General features: G+C 43.4%; 20 non-coding genes across 20 annotated transcripts; all 20 read right to left on the bottom strand.

Annotated features, from left to right (window-relative positions):
• Positions 1 to 10,290: 10,290 nt before the first annotated feature.
• trnat-ugu (transfer RNA threonine (anticodon UGU)) lies at positions 10,291 to 10,364 on the bottom strand. The gene has a single exon. It is a non-coding gene; the product is annotated as a tRNA-Thr (tRNA).
• Positions 10,365 to 10,532: 168 nt separating this feature from the next.
• Positions 10,533 to 10,606, bottom strand: trnat-ugu (transfer RNA threonine (anticodon UGU)). Its single transcript has one exon. It is a non-coding gene; the product is annotated as a tRNA-Thr (tRNA).
• Positions 10,607 to 10,873: 267 nt separating this feature from the next.
• trnat-agu (transfer RNA threonine (anticodon AGU)) lies at positions 10,874 to 10,947 on the bottom strand. The gene has a single exon. It is a non-coding gene; the product is annotated as a tRNA-Thr (tRNA).
• A 286-nt stretch (positions 10,948 to 11,233) lies between these two features.
• Positions 11,234 to 11,307, bottom strand: trnan-guu (transfer RNA asparagine (anticodon GUU)). The gene has a single exon. It is a non-coding gene; the product is annotated as a tRNA-Asn (tRNA).
• Positions 11,308 to 12,081: 774 nt separating this feature from the next.
• trnat-ugu (transfer RNA threonine (anticodon UGU)) lies at positions 12,082 to 12,155 on the bottom strand. The gene has a single exon. It is a non-coding gene; the product is annotated as a tRNA-Thr (tRNA).
• Positions 12,156 to 12,422: 267 nt separating this feature from the next.
• trnat-agu (transfer RNA threonine (anticodon AGU)) lies at positions 12,423 to 12,496 on the bottom strand. Its single transcript has one exon. It is a non-coding gene; the product is annotated as a tRNA-Thr (tRNA).
• Positions 12,497 to 12,782: 286 nt separating this feature from the next.
• trnan-guu (transfer RNA asparagine (anticodon GUU)) lies at positions 12,783 to 12,856 on the bottom strand. The gene has a single exon. It is a non-coding gene; the product is annotated as a tRNA-Asn (tRNA).
• Positions 12,857 to 13,688: 832 nt separating this feature from the next.
• Positions 13,689 to 13,762, bottom strand: trnat-ugu (transfer RNA threonine (anticodon UGU)). Its single transcript has one exon. It is a non-coding gene; the product is annotated as a tRNA-Thr (tRNA).
• A 267-nt stretch (positions 13,763 to 14,029) lies between these two features.
• Positions 14,030 to 14,103, bottom strand: trnat-agu (transfer RNA threonine (anticodon AGU)). Its single transcript has one exon. It is a non-coding gene; the product is annotated as a tRNA-Thr (tRNA).
• A 286-nt stretch (positions 14,104 to 14,389) lies between these two features.
• trnan-guu (transfer RNA asparagine (anticodon GUU)) lies at positions 14,390 to 14,463 on the bottom strand. The gene has a single exon. It is a non-coding gene; the product is annotated as a tRNA-Asn (tRNA).
• Positions 14,464 to 15,295: 832 nt separating this feature from the next.
• trnat-ugu (transfer RNA threonine (anticodon UGU)) lies at positions 15,296 to 15,369 on the bottom strand. The gene has a single exon. It is a non-coding gene; the product is annotated as a tRNA-Thr (tRNA).
• Positions 15,370 to 15,636: 267 nt separating this feature from the next.
• trnat-agu (transfer RNA threonine (anticodon AGU)) lies at positions 15,637 to 15,710 on the bottom strand. The gene has a single exon. It is a non-coding gene; the product is annotated as a tRNA-Thr (tRNA).
• A 286-nt stretch (positions 15,711 to 15,996) lies between these two features.
• Positions 15,997 to 16,070, bottom strand: trnan-guu (transfer RNA asparagine (anticodon GUU)). Its single transcript has one exon. It is a non-coding gene; the product is annotated as a tRNA-Asn (tRNA).
• A 774-nt stretch (positions 16,071 to 16,844) lies between these two features.
• Positions 16,845 to 16,918, bottom strand: trnat-ugu (transfer RNA threonine (anticodon UGU)). The gene has a single exon. It is a non-coding gene; the product is annotated as a tRNA-Thr (tRNA).
• Positions 16,919 to 17,185: 267 nt separating this feature from the next.
• On the bottom strand, positions 17,186 to 17,259 carry trnat-agu (transfer RNA threonine (anticodon AGU)). Its single transcript has one exon. It is a non-coding gene; the product is annotated as a tRNA-Thr (tRNA).
• Positions 17,260 to 17,545: 286 nt separating this feature from the next.
• Positions 17,546 to 17,619, bottom strand: trnan-guu (transfer RNA asparagine (anticodon GUU)). Its single transcript has one exon. It is a non-coding gene; the product is annotated as a tRNA-Asn (tRNA).
• An 832-nt stretch (positions 17,620 to 18,451) lies between these two features.
• Positions 18,452 to 18,525, bottom strand: trnat-ugu (transfer RNA threonine (anticodon UGU)). The gene has a single exon. It is a non-coding gene; the product is annotated as a tRNA-Thr (tRNA).
• A 267-nt stretch (positions 18,526 to 18,792) lies between these two features.
• Positions 18,793 to 18,866, bottom strand: trnat-agu (transfer RNA threonine (anticodon AGU)). Its single transcript has one exon. It is a non-coding gene; the product is annotated as a tRNA-Thr (tRNA).
• A 286-nt stretch (positions 18,867 to 19,152) lies between these two features.
• Positions 19,153 to 19,226, bottom strand: trnan-guu (transfer RNA asparagine (anticodon GUU)). Its single transcript has one exon. It is a non-coding gene; the product is annotated as a tRNA-Asn (tRNA).
• Positions 19,227 to 20,058: 832 nt separating this feature from the next.
• On the bottom strand, positions 20,059 to 20,132 carry trnat-ugu (transfer RNA threonine (anticodon UGU)). The gene has a single exon. It is a non-coding gene; the product is annotated as a tRNA-Thr (tRNA).
• Positions 20,133 to 20,334: the final 202 nt, after the last annotated feature.

Genomic DNA, 20,334 nt, shown 5'->3' with positions numbered 1-20,334 from the left:
CAGAGTTGTGTCATTAACCTATTTTACTTGTTATATGATGTTGCTATGGAAACCCTGATGACACAACAGATCATAGCAAATACAGTATGCTATCAGTTTCTTCCATGTGACTATCAATGACTGTGTAACTTGTCCTGTGAACTTTATGTGAATGTTTATGAGAAACAAAAAGCAGGTGAAAAATACATGTTGGTTTGGTCTTTTCATCGAGTTTCATGATAGCAATAAACAGGATGAAACAATGCTATTGTTGTTCTTAAAGGGCCTGAATGAAAAATAACCAAAGCGACTGACAGAAGTTCTTGAGAATGACAAAGTGTGTTACAATGTAAGTTCTCAAACTGATCATCTTCAGGACAGAAAACTGTGACAGTCCTGCTGCAGCAGCTGGGGGGACATCTGGGGCCGCTCATCCTCACTGGAAAGACAAGGTGCAATAACAGTTAATAACCTCAGCAAGCCAACAGATGAAGTGTTCATCAGTATATGAATTTGACATAACAAATACATAAAAGTACGTTTATGTCCTAAATGAGAGGGTCCACTGTGTGTGCTGTATCCTTCTGGCCTCCACCTGTCTGGACTCCTCTCCTGCACGCTGTCCTCTCTCCTGGCGTCTTGTCTCATCTGGTCTGCTTCTTGTTTCTTCTTCATGTTGTTTTCTTTCCTCTCTCTAAAAGACAAACAACACACAAGGAAGGTGATAGTTAAGAAACAACTTCATCAGCCAGAGGAGCTTTCCATCTGTGCAGGAAACTCTGATAATTAAATAGATCAAAATGTTTATTTATCTTTTTAGTGGAAGCTTCTCCTTTCCTTGTCTCAACTGGATTCTTCTTCTTTTTCTAAAAGACAAATTACAGAAAAGGGTGAATAACAGTTTATAACTGTAGAGGAAATATTGATCATTGTGGGAATTCTGATAATAGTGAAAAATAAACGTATAGTTATAAGACAAACAGCAGATGAGTCAGTACATTTGTTACCTGTTTTCATCATTGATGTTGCCACATTGCTGGATTGCATTACAGCTACTGTCACATGTTTTCACTGTGTGATGACATTAACATTAACTGTAACATCAACTGTAGCTTATAACCAATTCATGACATTGTTGCTCCACACTGTAGTATTGAAAAGAGGCCACTCTGCGTCCACCTCTGGCAGGTCTTGTTAGCTGGGGGGAGCTAAAGAAAGCCCAGGTGGGGTTAACATCCTCACTGGCCTCCATCTTGCTCTTCCTGGCTTTTCCTGCTTCTTCTATCAGCCTGTTCTTCCACGGCATCCTGCCTGTCTTTGGTGGATCCGTAGCGCTGTTGGCTCTAACAGCTGTATTTTACCCATATCTGAAAATAAATCCAGTTGTTGCCCAAACTCACATGATACCTGAGGTCAAGAGCTCTCTATAACAGTTGGTCCCATGTGTGTAGCCCCTTATGATGCTAAGTTATAAGCTTTTAAACATACTCCGAGGTCAAAATTCAAAGGTCAGTATTACACAACAGGAGCCATTTAGAATCCTCATGCTGATATATGTTACTCTCCAGGTCGACGCCTTTCTATCGATTGGTTTGGTTTAGTTCTATGACAAAGGTTTAATTTTCTCATTTCATGGACACAAGGCGTCCCAGGTCTAGTGTCAGAGAGCACTTTGAAGGTACAGTTTATGAAATGAGGTAGATATAGAAATGGAGAAACTCAGACTGTGCTATGGATAAACAAATGAGATGTTGGCCTGTGAAATACATGAAGCTGTCAGGAGCAAAAATGTTAAAACATTAAATGTGACGTGGATAAATAATTAAACTGTGTAGCAGTGAAGGTTGGATGCAAATCAATTAAAGCCCATTTTGATTAAATATATGAAAGTAACCAGTGCTTAAATGAGGGATGTGAATCCAGCTTGATAACCCCATCTTCGTCCTGTTTATATGACCATTGTACAAAATGATCAATATGTAGCCATATAAATAAATGCACACGTGCGCGCACACACACACACACACACACACACACACACACACACACACACTTAAGTGCTTTATTGTTTTAAGAAAGTTAATTTCATATTAAAAATCCTCAGCCACATATTCTTCTGAATGAGCAACTTCACACTTCACATCACAGGCTATTAAAAGTGTTTTCTCAAAAGATACAGGGGTGTTTCAGCTTATGGCAGACCAGCAGCAATTCAAAATGGAATGAAGCCCATTGATGATGGAGTGCCCAAAACAACGGATGCACCCACAACACGGTGTAGTTTTGTGTAAGATACAACAATCAAATATATCAAATATCAAGTACTGTTGAATTAGTGATAACACTGCATCTAAATGATCCATGATTCAATTCAGCAATGTCAATGAAAAAAAAAAAGAATAATAGTAAAAATAAAAGTTTTGTAACGTAGCGCAAAGTGGACTGTGTTTATACGGTTGATGAAGCTCATGGGTAATGTTCAGTTTGAAAAGTGACCAAAAAAACGTAAATTTTGTGTTTTTTGTTTTTAGGGTCGAGAAGGAAATAATTCAAACTGATGGCCTTTACAGTAGTCTGCCATATTGTTGAGCTGTCAAGGACACTGTCGTGTTTTTACATTGAGAAATATTGAACAGGAAGTGACAACTGAGGAAAAGCAGAGCATCTTTGTCTCCATAGATGGGTCGTTTTCCATTACAATTGTGTACCACCACAACGTGGGTGGGGTCGTGACAGCAAGGCGGCCCTATAAGTCCAGTGGCGTAATTTGTATGTGACACAAACACAACACAATTAAGGACGTTGAACGTTTGGTTTGCGTGTAGCCATTTACCTCGTTCACAGAAATAATAAAAATGCATGGTCGCTGTTGCCAGGGTTTCAAAAAACGGCGGGTTTGATTCTTGTGAACGAGTCCCTCTCATGACTCATCCAGTGATGTCACTCCCTGGCCAATCAGTGGCCTGCAGTCTGTTGACGTCACATTTTCGGCTTAACTCAGCTTGCTTGGAACCCTGGCCGAGTTGGTACTAAAAAAGTACCCGGTACCAGGTACTATCACCTAATGGAAAACTCTAAAGGTCAAGTCGAGCCGAGTAGGTGGTAGTGGAAAAGCGCCATAAGTTGTTTATTAGGTGCACTAGGATGAAACTAATATAACAGTCCTGAAATACTCATCACTACTTAATACTAATGCTTCCTCTTTTTATGAAGTTTCATAATGTTCAGTTTGTGTTGAAACTGTTGATATGGTGTTAACGTCACTGCCTCAGGGCCACCTGCTGCTCCTTCCTCGAGCAGCCAGTTTCAGCAGCCATCCGGGGCCCAGTCCCTGGGATATTTACCATTCTCATGCCCCAGTCAATAGAAGATAAATGTTTTACTCCTATTCTTGCATGTTCATCAGTATAAATGGCAGATGGCAGATTACAGATGACGACTGTCATTATGTTTTTGCATTTTCTGTGTATCTGTCTGTCATCCATCCATCCATCCCATTCTTCTTGACAAAAGGTCACTGTGACCTAAGCAAACATGTTTTTATGCATCTGCCCTGGCATCACTCACTGCAACATTTGTTTTTGATGTCATTTTTAGTCTGGTATTTGCACTACCATTTATATATCCACTATTTATATGCTTTTCTTAAGACTGAAATATTTATTGAAATTATTTAATAATTGTAACTAAATATGTACACATACAACATAATTTTGCTTTCAAAACTTCAAAACTTTCAAACACAGAATCAGAATCAGCTTTATTTGCCAAGTATGTGAATACATACATACATTTTACTCCACTGCCAGGCTCCAGACTGAACAAAGTAAACAAATATTTAAGCATTAAAATTTAACTGCTCTGTACAAACTTAAATATATAAGTATAAATAAAAGTACACATGCAAAATAAAAGTACAGCAGGGCAATAATGCAGGGAGAAAAGTTGCTGGAACAAATATGGGATGATTATGTTCTATTATATACATGAGGTAGATGGATATGACAGGATGTGAATGAATTCAGTTTTTACAGTGTTTAGATTTGAATTTGACAACAATGACATGTTAAAAAAAACGTAGCCTGCAAAAATATCCTTTATATATCAGTCCAGGGTGTATCCTGCCTCTTGCCCAATGTCAGCTAGGATTGGCTCCAGCCCCCCTGTGACCCTTAAGGATAAGTGGCATAGATAATGGATGGATGGATGTTCACAGGTCTTTTCTGCCCTCTAGTGGAGCTTCCTAGTACAAGATTATGGAAAAAAAGTAAACCAAGCCAGACAACTGTATCATTTAACTAAACCCTAATAATGCTGCTCATATGTTTAAAATTTGCTGGCAGAGATCACGAATGCAACTTCATGTCAGACAGAAGCCAATATGTTGTATCTCTGCAGCACAATGCAGGTGCATCTCTAATGGAAAGTGGCTGTTGTCAGAAGTGGGATTCAAATTAACGCCTCCAAACTAATTCAGCGTGTGTGACAACAGTTTATTTAATCAGTTCCAGGGATCATTTATATATTCATGCAGAAATAAATAAATGTTGACCACCACCATACAGTTAGTACTGTAACAGTAGCCTCCAGGGTCACAGCTGCATACTCTTGAGGTAAACGTTCCCAGCCTAACACGGTCCATGCCACAACATGTCATTTAAATTTAGTGAACTTCAGAATATTCAAAATATCGTGGTTATGGAATGGATATGTATGAAACAGGTGAATGTGGAAGGGAGTCCGGTATGTATACTGAGATCAGGCAGAGAGAGACTCAGTTTGTAGGTTCCTTCTTGGGCGTCTTCTACACCTGAGCTTGTTTCAGGCCCCTAAAAGAGTTAGATTTAGCTTGAACTGAGTTGAGAGATTGCTGAGAACAGAGATTGTTGAGATTGTTGTCTATGTAGGAGCGATACCCTTGCTCTTAGACGCTTTCCATAAAGAGCAGGTCTAGACCAAACTCTTTAATTAAGAGAGAGACCGATTCAGGAATTCAAAATTAAGGATTCAAAAATCCCCATATCCCCAAGCATCAGATATTATATTAGGCAACAGTGGCAAGGAAAAACTCCCCTTTAACAGGAAGAAACCTCGAACAGAACCAGGCTCACAAACAAACAGCAACCAAAATAATAACAGCAACTATAGTACTGGAATATGACTAATAACTAGCGATATGGTAACAGTGAAAAACTAGCATAACTAGGGGCTGGTCCAAGGCCCAAGCCAGCCCTAATTATAAGCTTTATCAAAAAGGAAGGTTTTTAGGACCTCTGAAAGAGAATTAAAAACTTGTGGCCGAAAGAGAGGTGCACAGAAAAGTGATGGGTTCCTTACAAGCAAACTCCAAAAAACAAACAAACAGAAGTCTGGATGAAGGGGAGGGTAACCGCATGGATCTTCCTGAATTGGCTTCAATAGTCTCCTCATCCAAACCGTCAACATGTCTCCTAGACCCCATTCCTACTGGGCTACTTAAGGAAGTCCTGCCCTTAATTAGCACGTCCTTACTGGATATGATCAATCAGTCTTTACTAACAGGCTACGTACCACAGTCCTTTAAAGTGGCAGTAATTAAACCTCTCCTGAAAAAGCCTACTCTTGATTCAGGTGTATTAGCTAATTATAGACCTATATCCAACCTTCCCTTCCTCTCCAAGATCCTGGAGAAAATTGTAGCCAATCAGCTGTGTAATTTTCTAAATTCCAACAGTCTATTTGAGGATTTCCAGTCAGGGTTTAGAGCAAACCATAGCACAGAGACAGCACTGGTGAAGGTTACAAACGACCTCCTTATGGCATCAGACAGAGGACTTCTCTCTGTACTTGTCTTGTTAGACCTGAGTGCTGCTTTTGACACCATCAACCATCACATCTTACTGCAGAGACTGGAACAGTTCATTGGCTTAAAAGGAACCACATTAAACTGGTTTTAGTCCTATTTATTAGATCGATTTCAGTTTGTACATGTTAACAACGAATTCTCTGTCCACACTAAAGTTAGACATGGAGTTCCACAAGGTTCAGTGCTTGGACCAATACTTTTTACCTTATATGCTTCCTCTGGGTAATATTATCAGGAAGCACTCTATTAATTTTCACTGTTACGCAGATGATACACAGGAAGAAGAAAACATTTCGCGCCGCGACTACAAATAGTATCATTTGTCTATAAAATTGTTATAAGTACATCTCTGCATAACATTGCATCCTTATTAACATTAAAGAAAATAACAAAAAGAAAAAAGAAAGAAATATAGATCAACTTACAACAAAGAACAGCTTTATTAACAATGAACTGAATTGCAACAGAAAAGATTTAAAGTGCATCAATTTGCCTGAAATTCAAAAGAAATTAAATCCTTATTTAAACTATAAACATTTCTGACCAACTAATTTAACAATTTGATACTGAAAAATAAAATTAAATAAAATCAATAAATAATAATAAATTCAAATTGATCAGCAACATTAACTCAGGAGCACAATATATAAAACATTTTAACCTACAAAACAAAAATGAATAAAACAATTTGTACTGATTTTTTTTTAATCAAAATGAGGATGTCAGGATTAATGGCTACAATGAGCACGTTTTGCAGTGCACAGCTTTTCGAAGCAAGGTTTGAAGCAGGATACTGCAATTCTCAGCTCTTGCTCAATGTTTTGCTGGGACCTGTACTTGGTCTTCAGTGCAGCAACAGCGGAGAAGCCAGTCTCACATAGATAAGATGTTGCAAAAGGAAGAAGAATGCCCACAGCCCTCTGCCCTAAGAGTGGATACTGCCTCTCTACACTCAGCCAGAATTCACTCAGTGTCTGTGATGTGAACCTCAGTCTCAATGTGGAGTCAGACGTCATGTCAATGAACTGGTTCTCCTCTGCAGAGCTGAAACCAGTTGGAGCTGGTGCATTGAAAGGATCTCTCACCCAGTCATACTGGGAACTGTTTTCAGGGAAGTACTTTTTAAAGAATCCCATCAGTGATGAAATATGCTGCTTAATACATGGAATCACTGAGGTGGCATCATAGTCAGTAGTGTCAACAAATTCATGTAGGTTCTCGAATGAATCAGTATTTCCTTCATCAAGTCGCCTGCCCCACATTGCAAACTTTCGAGTGAAAGAGCTGATCTTGTCTGTGACCTGAGGGAGGTGTTTATCTTTCTCTTGAAGCTGTAGATTTAGTTCATTCAGCTTTCCAAAGATGTCACTCAGGTAGGCCAGTTTCACCAGGAAGTTCTCATCACTAAATTTTTCTGCGACTTCATACTTGTTCTCCTGCACCAAAAACATTCTTATCTGCTCTCTGAGCTCAAAAACTCGGGACAAGACTTTTCCTCATGACAGCCACCTTGCTTCACTGTGAAACAACACAGCTTGATGTTCAGCTCCCATCTCCTCACAGATAGCAGAGAAGACTCTTGTTTTTAGTGGTCTGGTCTTTATAAAATTGACTACACCTACAATGTCAGTCATAACCTCACTTAATTCTGAGGAAAGGTGCCTTGATGCCAGTGCTTCTCTGTGTATAACACAGTGTGTCCACTCAGCATTAGGTGAGGCCTTCTTGATGAGTGCCTGAAGTCCTTTTCTCATCCCTGCCATGGCCTGTGCACCATCACTGCAAACACCAATGCAGTTCTCCCACTTTAGCCCATTCTCACTCAGGAAGCAGTCCAGCATTTTGAATAGCTCTTCATCTGTGGCTCTGTCTCTGACATATTTACAAAAAAGTAGATCCTCACACAGGGTGTTTGTCATGTCAAAACGTACATAAGCAATAAACAAACAGTCTTTGTTGCTGTCAGTTGCTTCATCGAATTGTAAGGCAAAACGTTTGTCTTTGAGTTTATCTACCAGTTCTGTTCTTTAAGATCATTAGCAATGTCATTTATACGTCTGGCAACAGTGTCATTGGACTGAGGGATAGTTTTTAGTTTTGCAGCACTTGCGCCATCCAGCATGACAGAGACCATGTCTAATGCTGCAGGCAGTATCAGCTCCTCTGCAATGGTGTGGAGTTTTTTGCACTGAGCAATTTGGTACGCCACCTTATATGATGCTAGCAGTGCTCGTTGGTTTACTGAAGTAGCATTCACAAAGCAGGATGACTGATGGCAATATTCGGCACGTTTTCGCTGAAAAAACTCAAGCGGCTTATCACCATGATTGGGGTGTACTGTGTTTAAGTGACGCCTTAATTTATTTGGCTTCATGCTGTCCGCTGCCAACATTTTTAAACACAGTAAACACACCGATCTTTCCTCGTCTCCCACCGTAGTCACGGTGAAGCCAAGCGCTACATATGCTTCGTCATACTTCCTCGTCTTAGCTTTCGGGAGACTTTCGTTTGTCTCATTATCTCTGTCTCTCTCCGCCTTTCTTTTCATCCCTGTTAAAAAATTTTCCATGGTGTCTCTTGAGGGTTTGTTCACTGCACTTCATTTCTCCCGCTCTGCTGTGTGTACGCATGCTCAACGACAAAACCCTACACATAAAGCTAATATTCCCTGCGCGCACTCTGACAATGGGAGCGCCACTGCCACCTACTGTAGGGGGTGTGCAATTACACTTTATTCTAGTACAGCAAAAAAAAAAAAAAACATGTTCCCCGGGGTCACACGCGCCCCCCACTATTTGAGAAGGACTGCCTTAGGGACACCTTTTCTACCTACATAACTGCTCTGGATGGCATTACTCTGGCCTCCAGCTCCACTGTGAGGAATCTGGGAGTCTTATTTGATCAAGATTTGTCCTTTAACTCCCACATTAAACAGATTTCTAGAACTGCCTTTTTCCATCTACGTAATATTGCTAAAATCAGGCCCATTGTGTCTATAGATGATGCAGAAAAATTAGTCCATGCATTTGTCACTTCTAGGTTGGACTATTGCAACTTGTTATTATCAGGCTGCCCCAATAAGTCGTTAAAGACTCTCCAGCTGGTCCAGAATAACCACATGTATGATCACTCATAACGATGACCATAAAGAATTGGATTCTTCTATTGACTAGTGCAGTGCAGTGCCATGGTTAGCGCTGCTGTCTAAAGACAAAAAGGTTCCAGATTTGAATCCACTGGCCAGCAGGTTTATGGTTTGAGCATTGAATCTGTCTGTGATACTTTGGTTTCTTCCCACCGTCCAAAGACATGCAGGTTACGTTTATTGATGACACAAAATTGCCTGGAGGTGTGAGTGTAAGTGTTAGTGGTGGTCTATCTCTATGTGTTGGCCCTGTAATTGACTGGTGAGGAGTCCAGGGTTTTACCCCACCTCCTGCTGTCAACTGGGAGCTCTCCCGTGACCCTTAAGGATAAGCACTATAGATGGATGGAAGAGTGGGGTATGAAATTGTAAAATATTCCAGAGATTGGGCCCTTGGTGGCTGCTTGAGGAAGCCTTGAGGCAGTGATGTTAACACCATATCAACATCTCTCTAAGCAGTTTGAACAGCAATGGCTACTTGGTTATTCTGGCTAGCATGATAACATGCCATGTTACAAAGCTGCTGATATACATTTATATGTAAGTGTCTTTGGAATTTTCATAAAACATTTTTTCGTATGTTGTTATATTTATAATCGAACTGATTCTTCATTTAAAAACTGCTTGTCAATCGTGAACTTGTTGAGTCTCAAGTTATCCTTGTTGAACAAGTGTTAACGTTCAAAAATACTGGATGAAACAGTAACACCTTATGAGTATGCATGCCAATAAATCCATCACCACGGCAACTGAGCATGTACATGTCATTAAGAATATTCTTAAATGTCCTTTGATGTGTCATCAGTTTGTAAAGTCATGTTCTGGAATCTTTTTCCATGTAGTAAAACTGGCTGCTTGAGGAAGCCCCGAGGCAGTGATGTTAACATAATGACAACATCTCTCTAAGCAGTTTGAACATGAACTGAACTGTGTAACATTCATGAAGAGAGGAAGAGGCTGTAGTGTTAGATTATCAGTTTTAGCTTGGTGCATCTAATGACCTAAAAACTCAGGTCCAATCTATTGTGGAGAGCTGGACAGTAAAAAAACAATCACAAACAAGTCTTCGTCCCGCATAAAGGCATGGCTGGGATTTAAACCAAATCTCTCCCGTTTACAAGGCAGGCACTTTCACCAATTAAACCACAGCACCCACTGTTGGCAAAGGCATTCAAGTACTCTGGTGAAAAACATTGGTATCAAGTCATTCTGCTGCCGGCTACGTTCATGTCCGGTTGCCTTTTGCTGCATCGGTTTCAAATGAGGTTCTTGCCATTTCAAACATTGGGAAGGTTATTAGCGCTGGAAAGGAAGATAAAGCAGGCACCGCTGGGATTTGAACCCAGGATCTCCTGTTTACAAGACAGGGACTTTCACCAATTAAACCACAGCACCCACTGTTGGCAAAGGCATTCAAGTACTCTGGTGAAAAACATTGGTATCAAGTCATTCTGCTGCCGGCTACGTTCATGTCCGGTTGCCTTTTGCTGCATCGGTTTCAAATGAGGTTCTTGCCATTTCAAACATTGGGAAGGTTATTAGCGCTGGAAAGGAAGATAAAGCAGGCACCGCTGGGATTTGAACCCAGGATCTCCTGTTTACAAGACAGGGACTTTGACCAACTAAGCAACGGTGCCGCCGCCTGCTCCTTTTACTTTTCATAAAGTTATATGGGAAGTGCTGAATGAAATTCAATCAGCTCGTTTCTGTCTTTCATGTCCGTTTTGAGTAAAAACAGAGAGCTCTATACTCTGGTGAAAGCTATTGGCATCAAGTCTTACCAAAGTCATTCTGCAGACGGCTGCATTCTTGTCCTTTTGACCTTTGCTTAGTGCTGCATTGACTTCAAATGAGGTTTTCATGGTTTCAGGCCCAAGGAAACGGAAAAAGAAAGAGGTATCAGCAGGCACCGCTGGGATTTGAACCCAGGATCTCCTGTTTACTAGACAGGCACTTTGACCAACTAAGCCACGGCGCCACAGCTTTTACACTTTTCCCAAAGTTACATAGGAAGAGTTGAATGAAATTGCATGAACTTGGTTCTGCCTTTCATTACCGTTTTCAGTTAAAAAGCAAAAAAAGACATTGACAGCAAAGTGCCTTGAAAGACTCCTTGTTCAATTCAAGGCTGGCAAGCAGAAGCACAAAAGCCAACAGCTCTGAAGCCACAAGGAAGAGCTCGGGCCTTCTAGCCAGGTCCAGGCAGCACATCAAGTTCCAAGGGCACGATCAGAACTCTTGCTGCACAGTCGCAAACAAGCTTTCGTCCCTGGGTGGGCTCGAACCACCATCCTCTCGGTTAACAGCCGAGCGCGCTGGCCGATTGCGCCACAGAGACTTGCCTAGTCCCCAAAGTGGGCATTCAACAAAGGCTGTGGCCTCTTCTTCCAAGCTCTGCTCCATGATACCTCAAAACCTAGTCCTGTTGTTGCAATTAAGGCTGTAAAGAGTGGGACCGATCCCATGGGTCTTGGTCACTGCATTGACTGCAACGCCAATCCTTGGTTGTGGATGCAAAAAAGCTCATTTCAGGTCAGTGTCTCTCCCGTGTTATATGCAGTTTCAAACACACTGTGAGTGTCAATGAACCTATCCATCACAATTCTGCTGTCAGGCGGCTTTTCGTTGTGTTTCAGCAGTGGATTTCAACTCCAACGTGGGCCTGGCAGCACTGCTTGCTTGTATTGCATGGTTTAGAGGAGCGTCTGACAGCAGTTTCTGAAGACACTGGCAGGACAGACGCCATTGTCCATAGACTTTAGAAACCACTGAGATGATGTGTTCATAGGATGTTGGAGGTAACTACCGAAAACCTGGTCCATTTTTCCTCTCCCAGGATTAAATAAGTAATGGCTACCATGGACGCATAAAGGCATGGCTGGGATTCAAACCAAATCTCTCCCGTTTACAAGGCAGGCACTTTCACCAATTAAACCACAGCACCCACTGTTGGCAAAGGCATTCAAGTACTCTGGTGACAAACATTGGTATCAAGTCATTCTGCTGCCGGCTACATTCTTGTCCGGTTGCCTTTTGCTGCATCGGTTTCAAATGAGGTTCTTGCCATTTCAAACATTGGGAAGGTTATTAGTGCTGGAAAGGAAGATAAAGCAGGCACTGCTGGGATTTGAACCCAGGATCTCCTGTTTACAAGACAGGGACTTTGACCAACTAAGCCACGGTGCCTCCACCTGCTCCTTTTACTTTTCATAAAGTTATATGGGAAGTGCTGAATGAAATTCAATCAGCTCGTTTCTGTCTTTCATGTCCGTTTTGAGTAAAAACAGAGAGCTCTATACTCTGGTGAAAGCTATTGGCATCAAGTCTTACCAAAGTCATTCTGCAGACGGCTGCATTCTTGTCCTTTTGACCTTTGCTTAGTGCTGCATTGACTTCAAATGAGGTTTTCATGGTTTCAGGCCCAAGGAAACGGAAAAAGAAAGAGGTATCAGCAGGCACCGCTGGGATTTGAACCCAGGATCTCCTGTTTACTAGACAGGCACTTTGACCAACTAAGCCACGGCGCCACAGCTTTTACACTTTTCCCAAAGTTACATAGGAAGAGTTGAATGAAATTGCATGACCTTGGTTCTGCCTTTCATTACCGTTTTCAGTTAAAAAGCAAAAAAAGACATTGACAGCAAAGTGCCTTGAAAGACTCCTTGTTCAATTCAAGGCTGGCAAGCAGAAGCACAAAAGCCAACACCTCTGAAGCCACAAGGAAGAGCTCGGGCCTTCTAGCCAGGTCCAGGCAGCACGTCAAGTTCCAAGGGCACGACCAGAACTCTTGCTGCACAGCCGCAAACAAGTTTTCGTCCCTGGGTGGGCTCGAACCACCATCCTCTCGGTTAACAGCCGAGCGCGCTGGCCGATTGCGCCACAGAGACTTGCCTAGTCCCCAAAGTGGGCATTCAACAAAGGCTGTGGCCTCTTCTTCCAAGCTCTGCTCCATGATACCTCAAAACCTAGTCCTGTTGTTGCAATTAAGGCTGTAAAGAGTGGGACCGATCCTTCACTCCAGTCCTACAATCCTACAATCCCTTGTCGGATAGAGGCCAGAATTTTGTCCCATGGGTCTTGGTCACTGCATTGACTGCAACGCCAATCCTTGGTTGTGGATGCAAAAAAGCTCATTTCAGGTCAGTGTCTCTCCCGTGTTATATGCAGTTTCAAACACACTGTGAGTGTCAATGAACCTATCCATCACAATTCTGCTGTCAGGCGGCTTTTCGTTGTGTTTCAGCAGTGGATTTCAACTCCAACGTGGGCCTGGCAGCACTGCTTGCTTGTATTGCATGGTTTAGAGGAGCGTCTGATAGCAGTTTCTGAAGACACTGGCAGGACAGACGCCATTGTCCATAGACTTTAGAAACCACTGAGATGATGTGTTCATAGGATGTTGGAGGTAACTACCGAAAACCTGGTCCATTTTTCCTCTCCCAGGATTAAATAAGTAATGGCTACCATGGACGCATAAAGGCATGGCTGGGATTCAAACCAAATCTCTCCCGTTTACAAGGCAGGCACTTTCACCAATTAAACCACAGCACCCACTGTTGGCAAAGGCATTCAAGTACTCTGGTGACAAACATTGGTATCAAGTCATTCTGCTGCCGGCTACATTCTTGTCCGGTTGCCTTTTGCTGCATCGGTTTCAAATGAGGTTCTTGCCATTTCAAACATTGGGAAGGTTATTAGTGCTGGAAAGGAAGATAAAGCAGGCACTGCTGGGATTTGAACCCAGGATCTCCTGTTTACAAGACAGGGACTTTGACCAACTAAGCCACGGTGCCTCCACCTGCTCCTTTTACTTTTCATAAAGTTATATGGGAAGTGCTGAATGAAATTCAATCAGCTCGTTTCTGTCTTTCATGTCCGTTTTGAGTAAAAACAGAGAGCTCTATACTCTGGTGAAAGCTATTGGCATCAAGTCTTACCAAAGTCATTCTGCAGACGGCTGCATTCTTGTCCTTTTGACCTTTGCTTAGTGCTGCATTGACTTCAAATGAGGTTTTCATGGTTTCAGGCCCAAGGAAACGGAAAAAGAAAGAGGTATCAGCAGGCACAGCTGGGATTTGAACCCAGGATCTCCTGTTTACTAGACAGGCACTTTGACCAACTAAGCCACGGCGCCACAGCTTTTACACTTTTCCCAAAGTTACATAGGAAGAGTTGAATGAAATTGCATGACCTTGGTTCTGCCTTTCATTACCGTTTTCAGTTAAAAAGCAAAAAAAGACATTGACAGCAAAGTGCCTTGAAAGACTCCTTGTTCAATTCAAGGCTGGCAAGCAGAAGCACAAAAGCCAACACCTCTGAAGCCACAAGGAAGAGCTCGGGCCTTCTAGCCAGGTCCAGGCAGCACGTCAAGTTCCAAGGGCACGACCAGAACTCTTGCTGCACAGCCGCAAACAAGTTTTCGTCCCTGGGTGGGCTCGAACCACCATCCTCTCGGTTAACAGCCGAGCGCGCTGGCCGATTGCGCCACAGAGACTTGCCTAGTCCCCAAAGTGGGCATTCAACAAAGGCTGTGGCCTCTTCTTCCAAGCTCTGCTCCATGATACCTCAAAACCTAGTCCTGTTGTTGCAATTAAGGCTGTAAAGAGTGGGACCGATCCTTCACTCCAGTCCTACAATCCTACAATCCCTTGTCGGATAGAGGCCAGAATTTTGTCCCATGGGTCTTGGTCACTGCATTGACTGCAACGCCAATCCTTGGTTGTGGATGCAAAAAAGCTCATTTCAGGTCAGTGTCTCTCCCGTGTTATATGCAGTTTCAAACACACTGTGAGTGTCAATGAACCTATCCATCACAATTCTGCTGTCAGGCGGCTTTTCGTTGTGTTTCAGCAGTGGATTTCAACTCCAACGTGGGCCTGGCAGCACTGCTTGCTTGTATTGCATGGTTTAGAGGAGCGTCTGATAGCAGTTTCCGAAGACACTGGCAGGACAGACGCCATTGTCCATAGACTTTAGAAACCACTGAGATGATGTGTTCATAGGATGTTGGAGGTAACTACCGAAAACCTGGTCCATTTTTCCTCTCCCAGGATTAAATAAGTAATGGCTACCATGGACGCATAAAGGCATGGCTGGGATTCAAACCAAATCTCTCCCGTTTACAAGGCAGGCACTTTCACCAATTAAACCACAGCACCCACTGTTGGCAAAGGCATTCAAGTACTCTGGTGACAAACATTGGTATCAAGTCATTCTGCTGCCGGCTACATTCTTGTCCGGTTGCCTTTTGCTGCATCGGTTTCAAATGAGGTTCTTGCCATTTCAAACATTGGGAAGGTTATTAGTGCTGGAAAGGAAGATAAAGCAGGCACCGCTGGGATTTGAACCCAGGATCTCCTGTTTACAAGACAGGGACTTTGACCAACTAAGCCACGGTGCCTCCACCTGCTCCTTTTACTTTTCATAAAGTTATATGGGAAGTGCTGAATGAAATTCAATCAGCTCGTTTCTGTCTTTCATGTCCGTTTTGAGTAAAAACAGAGAGCTCTATACTCTGGTGAAAGCTATTGGCATCAAGTCTTACCAAAGTCATTCTGCAGACGGCTGCATTCTTGTCCTTTTGACCTTTGCTTAGTGCTGCATTGACTTCAAATGAGGTTTTCATGGTTTCAGGCCCAAGGAAACGGAAAAAGAAAGAGGTATCAGCAGGCACCGCTGGGATTTGAACCCAGGATCTCCTGTTTACTAGACAGGCACTTTGACCAACTAAGCCACGGCGCCACAGCTTTTACACTTTTCCCAAAGTTACATAGGAAGAGTTGAATGAAATTGCATGACCTTGGTTCTGCCTTTCATTACCGTTTTCAGTTAAAAAGCAAAAAAAGACATTGACAGCAAAGTGCCTTGAAAGACTCCTTGTTCAATTCAAGGCTGGCAAGCAGAAGCACAAAAGCCAACACCTCTGAAGCCACAAGGAAGAGCTCGGGCCTTCTAGCCAGGTCCAGGCAGCACATCAAGTTCCAAGGGCACGACCAGAACTCTTGCTGCACAGTCGCAAACAAGCTTTCGTCCCTGGGTGGGCTCGAACCACCATCCTCTCGGTTAACAGCCGAGCGCGCTGGCCGATTGCGCCACAGAGACTTGCCTAGTCCCCAAAGTGGGCATTCAACAAAGGCTGTGGCCTCTTCTTCCAAGCTCTGCTCCATGATACCTCAAAACCTAGTCCTGTTGTTGCAATTAAGGCTGTAAAGAGTGGGACCGATCCCATGGGTCTTGGTCACTGCATTGACTGCAACGCCAATCCTTGGTTGTGGATGCAAAAAAGCTCATTTCAGGTCAGTGTCTCTCCCGTGTTATATGCAGTTTCAAACACACTGTGAGTGTCAATGAACCTATCCATCACAATTCTGCTGTCAGGCGGCTTTTCGTTGTGTTTCAGCAGTGGATTTCAACTCCAACGTGGGCCTGGCAGCACTGCTTGCTTGTATTGCATGGTTTAGAGGAGCGTCTGATAGCAGTTTCTGAAGACACTGGCAGGACAGACGCCATTGTCCATAGACTTTAGAAACCACTGAGATGATGTGTTCATAGGATGTTGGAGGTAACTACCGAAAACCTGGTCCATTTTTCCTCTCCCAGGATTAAATAAGTAATGGCTACCATGGACGCATAAAGGCATGGCTGGGATTCAAACCAAATCTCTCCCGTTTACAAGGCAGGCACTTTCACCAATTAAACCACAGCACCCACTGTTGGCAAAGGCATTCAAGTACTCTGGTGACAAACATTGGTATCAAGTCATTCTGCTGCCGGCTACATTCTTGTCCGGTTGCCTTTTGCTGCATCGGTTTCAAATGAGGTTCTTGCCATTTCAAACATTGGGAAGGTTATTAGTGCTGGAAAGGAAGATAAAGCAGGCACTGCTGGGATTTGAACCCAGGATCTCCTGTTTACAAGACAGGGACTTTGACCAACTAAGCCACGGTGCCTCCACCTGCTCCTTTTACTTTTCATAAAGTTATATGGGAAGTGCTGAATGAAATTCAATCAGCTCGTTTCTGTCTTTCATGTCCGTTTTGAGTAAAAACAGAGAGCTCTATACTCTGGTGAAAGCTATTGGCATCAAGTCTTACCAAAGTCATTCTGCAGACGGCTGCATTCTTGTCCTTTTGACCTTTGCTTAGTGCTGCATTGACTTCAAATGAGGTTTTCATGGTTTCAGGCCCAAGGAAACGGAAAAAGAAAGAGGTATCAGCAGGCACCGCTGGGATTTGAACCCAGGATCTCCTGTTTACTAGACAGGCACTTTGACCAACTAAGCCACGGCGCCACAGCTTTTACACTTTTCCCAAAGTTACATAGGAAGAGTTGAATGAAATTGCATGACCTTGGTTCTGCCTTTCATTACCGTTTTCAGTTAAAAAGCAAAAAAAGACATTGACAGCAAAGTGCCTTGAAAGACTCCTTGTTCAATTCAAGGCTGGCAAGCAGAAGCACAAAAGCCAACAGCTCTGAAGCCACAAGGAAGAGCTCGGGCCTTCTAGCCAGGTCCAGGCAGCACGTCAAGTTCCAAGGGCACGACCAGAACTCTTGCTGCACAGCCGCAAACAAGTTTTCGTCCCTGGGTGGGCTCGAACCACCATCCTCTCGGTTAACAGCCGAGCGCGCTGGCCGATTGCGCCACAGAGACTTGCCTAGTCCCCAAAGTGGGCATTCAACAAAGGCTGTGGCCTCTTCTTCCAAGCTCTGCTCCATGATACCTCAAAACCTAGTCCTGTTGTTGCAATTAAGGCTGTAAAGAGTGGGACCGATCCTTCACTCCAGTCCTACAATCCTACAATCCCTTGTCGGATAGAGGCCAGAATTTTGTCCCATGGGTCTTGGTCACTGCATTGACTGCAACGCCAATCCTTGGTTGTGGATGCAAAAAAGCTCATTTCAGGTCAGTGTCTCTCCCGTGTTATATGCAGTTTCAAACACACTGTGAGTGTCAATGAACCTATCCATCACAATTCTGCTGTCAGGCGGCTTTTCGTTGTGTTTCAGCAGTGGATTTCAACTCCAACGTGGGCCTGGCAGCACTGCTTGCTTGTATTGCATGGTTTAGAGGAGCGTCTGACAGCAGTTTCTGAAGACACTGGCAGGACAGACGCCATTGTCCATAGACTTTAGAAACCACTGAGATGATGTGTTCATAGGATGTTGGAGGTAACTACCGAAAACCTGGTCCATTTTTCCTCTCCCAGGATTAAATAAGTAATGGCTACCATGGACGCATAAAGGCATGGCTGGGATTCAAACCAAATCTCTCCCGTTTACAAGGCAGGCACTTTCACCAATTAAACCACAGCACCCACTGTTGGCAAAGGCATTCAAGTACTCTGGTGACAAACATTGGTATCAAGTCATTCTGCTGCCGGCTACATTCTTGTCCGGTTGCCTTTTGCTGCATCGGTTTCAAATGAGGTTCTTGCCATTTCAAACATTGGGAAGGTTATTAGTGCTGGAAAGGAAGATAAAGCAGGCACTGCTGGGATTTGAACCCAGGATCTCCTGTTTACAAGACAGGGACTTTGACCAACTAAGCCACGGTGCCTCCACCTGCTCCTTTTACTTTTCATAAAGTTATATGGGAAGTGCTGAATGAAATTCAATCAGCTCGTTTCTGTCTTTCATGTCCGTTTTGAGTAAAAACAGAGAGCTCTATACTCTGGTGAAAGCTATTGGCATCAAGTCTTACCAAAGTCATTCTGCAGACGGCTGCATTCTTGTCCTTTTGACCTTTGCTTAGTGCTGCATTGACTTCAAATGAGGTTTTCATGGTTTCAGGCCCAAGGAAACGGAAAAAGAAAGAGGTATCAGCAGGCACCGCTGGGATTTGAACCCAGGATCTCCTGTTTACTAGACAGGCACTTTGACCAACTAAGCCACGGCGCCACAGCTTTTACACTTTTCCCAAAGTTACATAGGAAGAGTTGAATGAAATTGCATGACCTTGGTTCTGCCTTTCATTACCGTTTTCAGTTAAAAAGCAAAAAAAGACATTGACAGCAAAGTGCCTTGAAAGACTCCTTGTTCAATTCAAGGCTGGCAAGCAGAAGCACAAAAGCCAACACCTCTGAAGCCACAAGGAAGAGCTCGGGCCTTCTAGCCAGGTCCAGGCAGCACGTCAAGTTCCAAGGGCACGACCAGAACTCTTGCTGCACAGCCGCAAACAAGTTTTCGTCCCTGGGTGGGCTCGAACCACCATCCTCTCGGTTAACAGCCGAGCGCGCTGGCCGATTGCGCCACAGAGACTTGCCTAGTCCCCAAAGTGGGCATTCAACAAAGGCTGTGGCCTCTTCTTCCAAGCTCTGCTCCATGATACCTCAAAACCTAGTCCTGTTGTTGCAATTAAGGCTGTAAAGAGTGGGACCGATCCTTCACTCCAGTCCTACAATCCTACAATCCCTTGTCGGATAGAGGCCAGAATTTTGTCCCATGGGTCTTGGTCACTGCATTGACTGCAACGCCAATCCTTGGTTGTGGATGCAAAAAAGCTCATTTCAGGTCAGTGTCTCTCCCGTGTTATATGCAGTTTCAAACACACTGTGAGTGTCAATGAACCTATCCATCACAATTCTGCTGTCAGGCGGCTTTTCGTTGTGTTTCAGCAGTGGATTTCAACTCCAACGTGGGCCTGGCAGCACTGCTTGCTTGTATTGCATGGTTTAGAGGAGCGTCTGATAGCAGTTTCTGAAGACACTGGCAGGACAGACGCCATTGTCCATAGACTTTAGAAACCACTGAGATGATGTGTTCATAGGATGTTGGAGGTAACTACCGAAAACCTGGTCCATTTTTCCTCTCCCAGGATTAAATAAGTAATGGCTACCATGGACGCATAAAGGCATGGCTGGGATTCAAACCAAATCTCTCCCGTTTACAAGGCAGGCACTTTCACCAATTAAACCACAGCACCCACTGTTGGCAAAGGCATTCAAGTACTCTGGTGACAAACATTGGTATCAAGTCATTCTGCTGCCGGCTACATTCTTGTCCGGTTGCCTTTTGCTGCATCGGTTTCAAATGAGGTTCTTGCCATTTCAAACATTGGGAAGGTTATTAGTGCTGGAAAGGAAGATAAAGCAGGCACTGCTGGGATTTGAACCCAGGATCTCCTGTTTACAAGACAGGGACTTTGACCAACTAAGCCACGGTGCCTCCACCTGCTCCTTTTACTTTTCATAAAGTTATATGGGAAGTGCTGAATGAAATTCAATCAGCTCGTTTCTGTCTTTCATGTCCGTTTTGAGTAAAAACAGAGAGCTCTATACTCTGGTGAAAGCTATTGGCATCAAGTCTTACCAAAGTCATTCTGCAGACGGCTGCATTCTTGTCCTTTTGACCTTTGCTTAGTGCTGCA

Source organism: Pempheris klunzingeri, chromosome 10 (genome assembly GCF_042242105.1).
Source record: "Pempheris klunzingeri isolate RE-2024b chromosome 10, fPemKlu1.hap1, whole genome shotgun sequence".
NCBI lineage: Eukaryota > Metazoa > Chordata > Actinopteri > Acropomatiformes > Pempheridae > Pempheris > Pempheris klunzingeri.
Note: the sequence above shows the minus strand (reverse complement) of the source record. Positions and strands in the feature narration are given on the sequence as shown.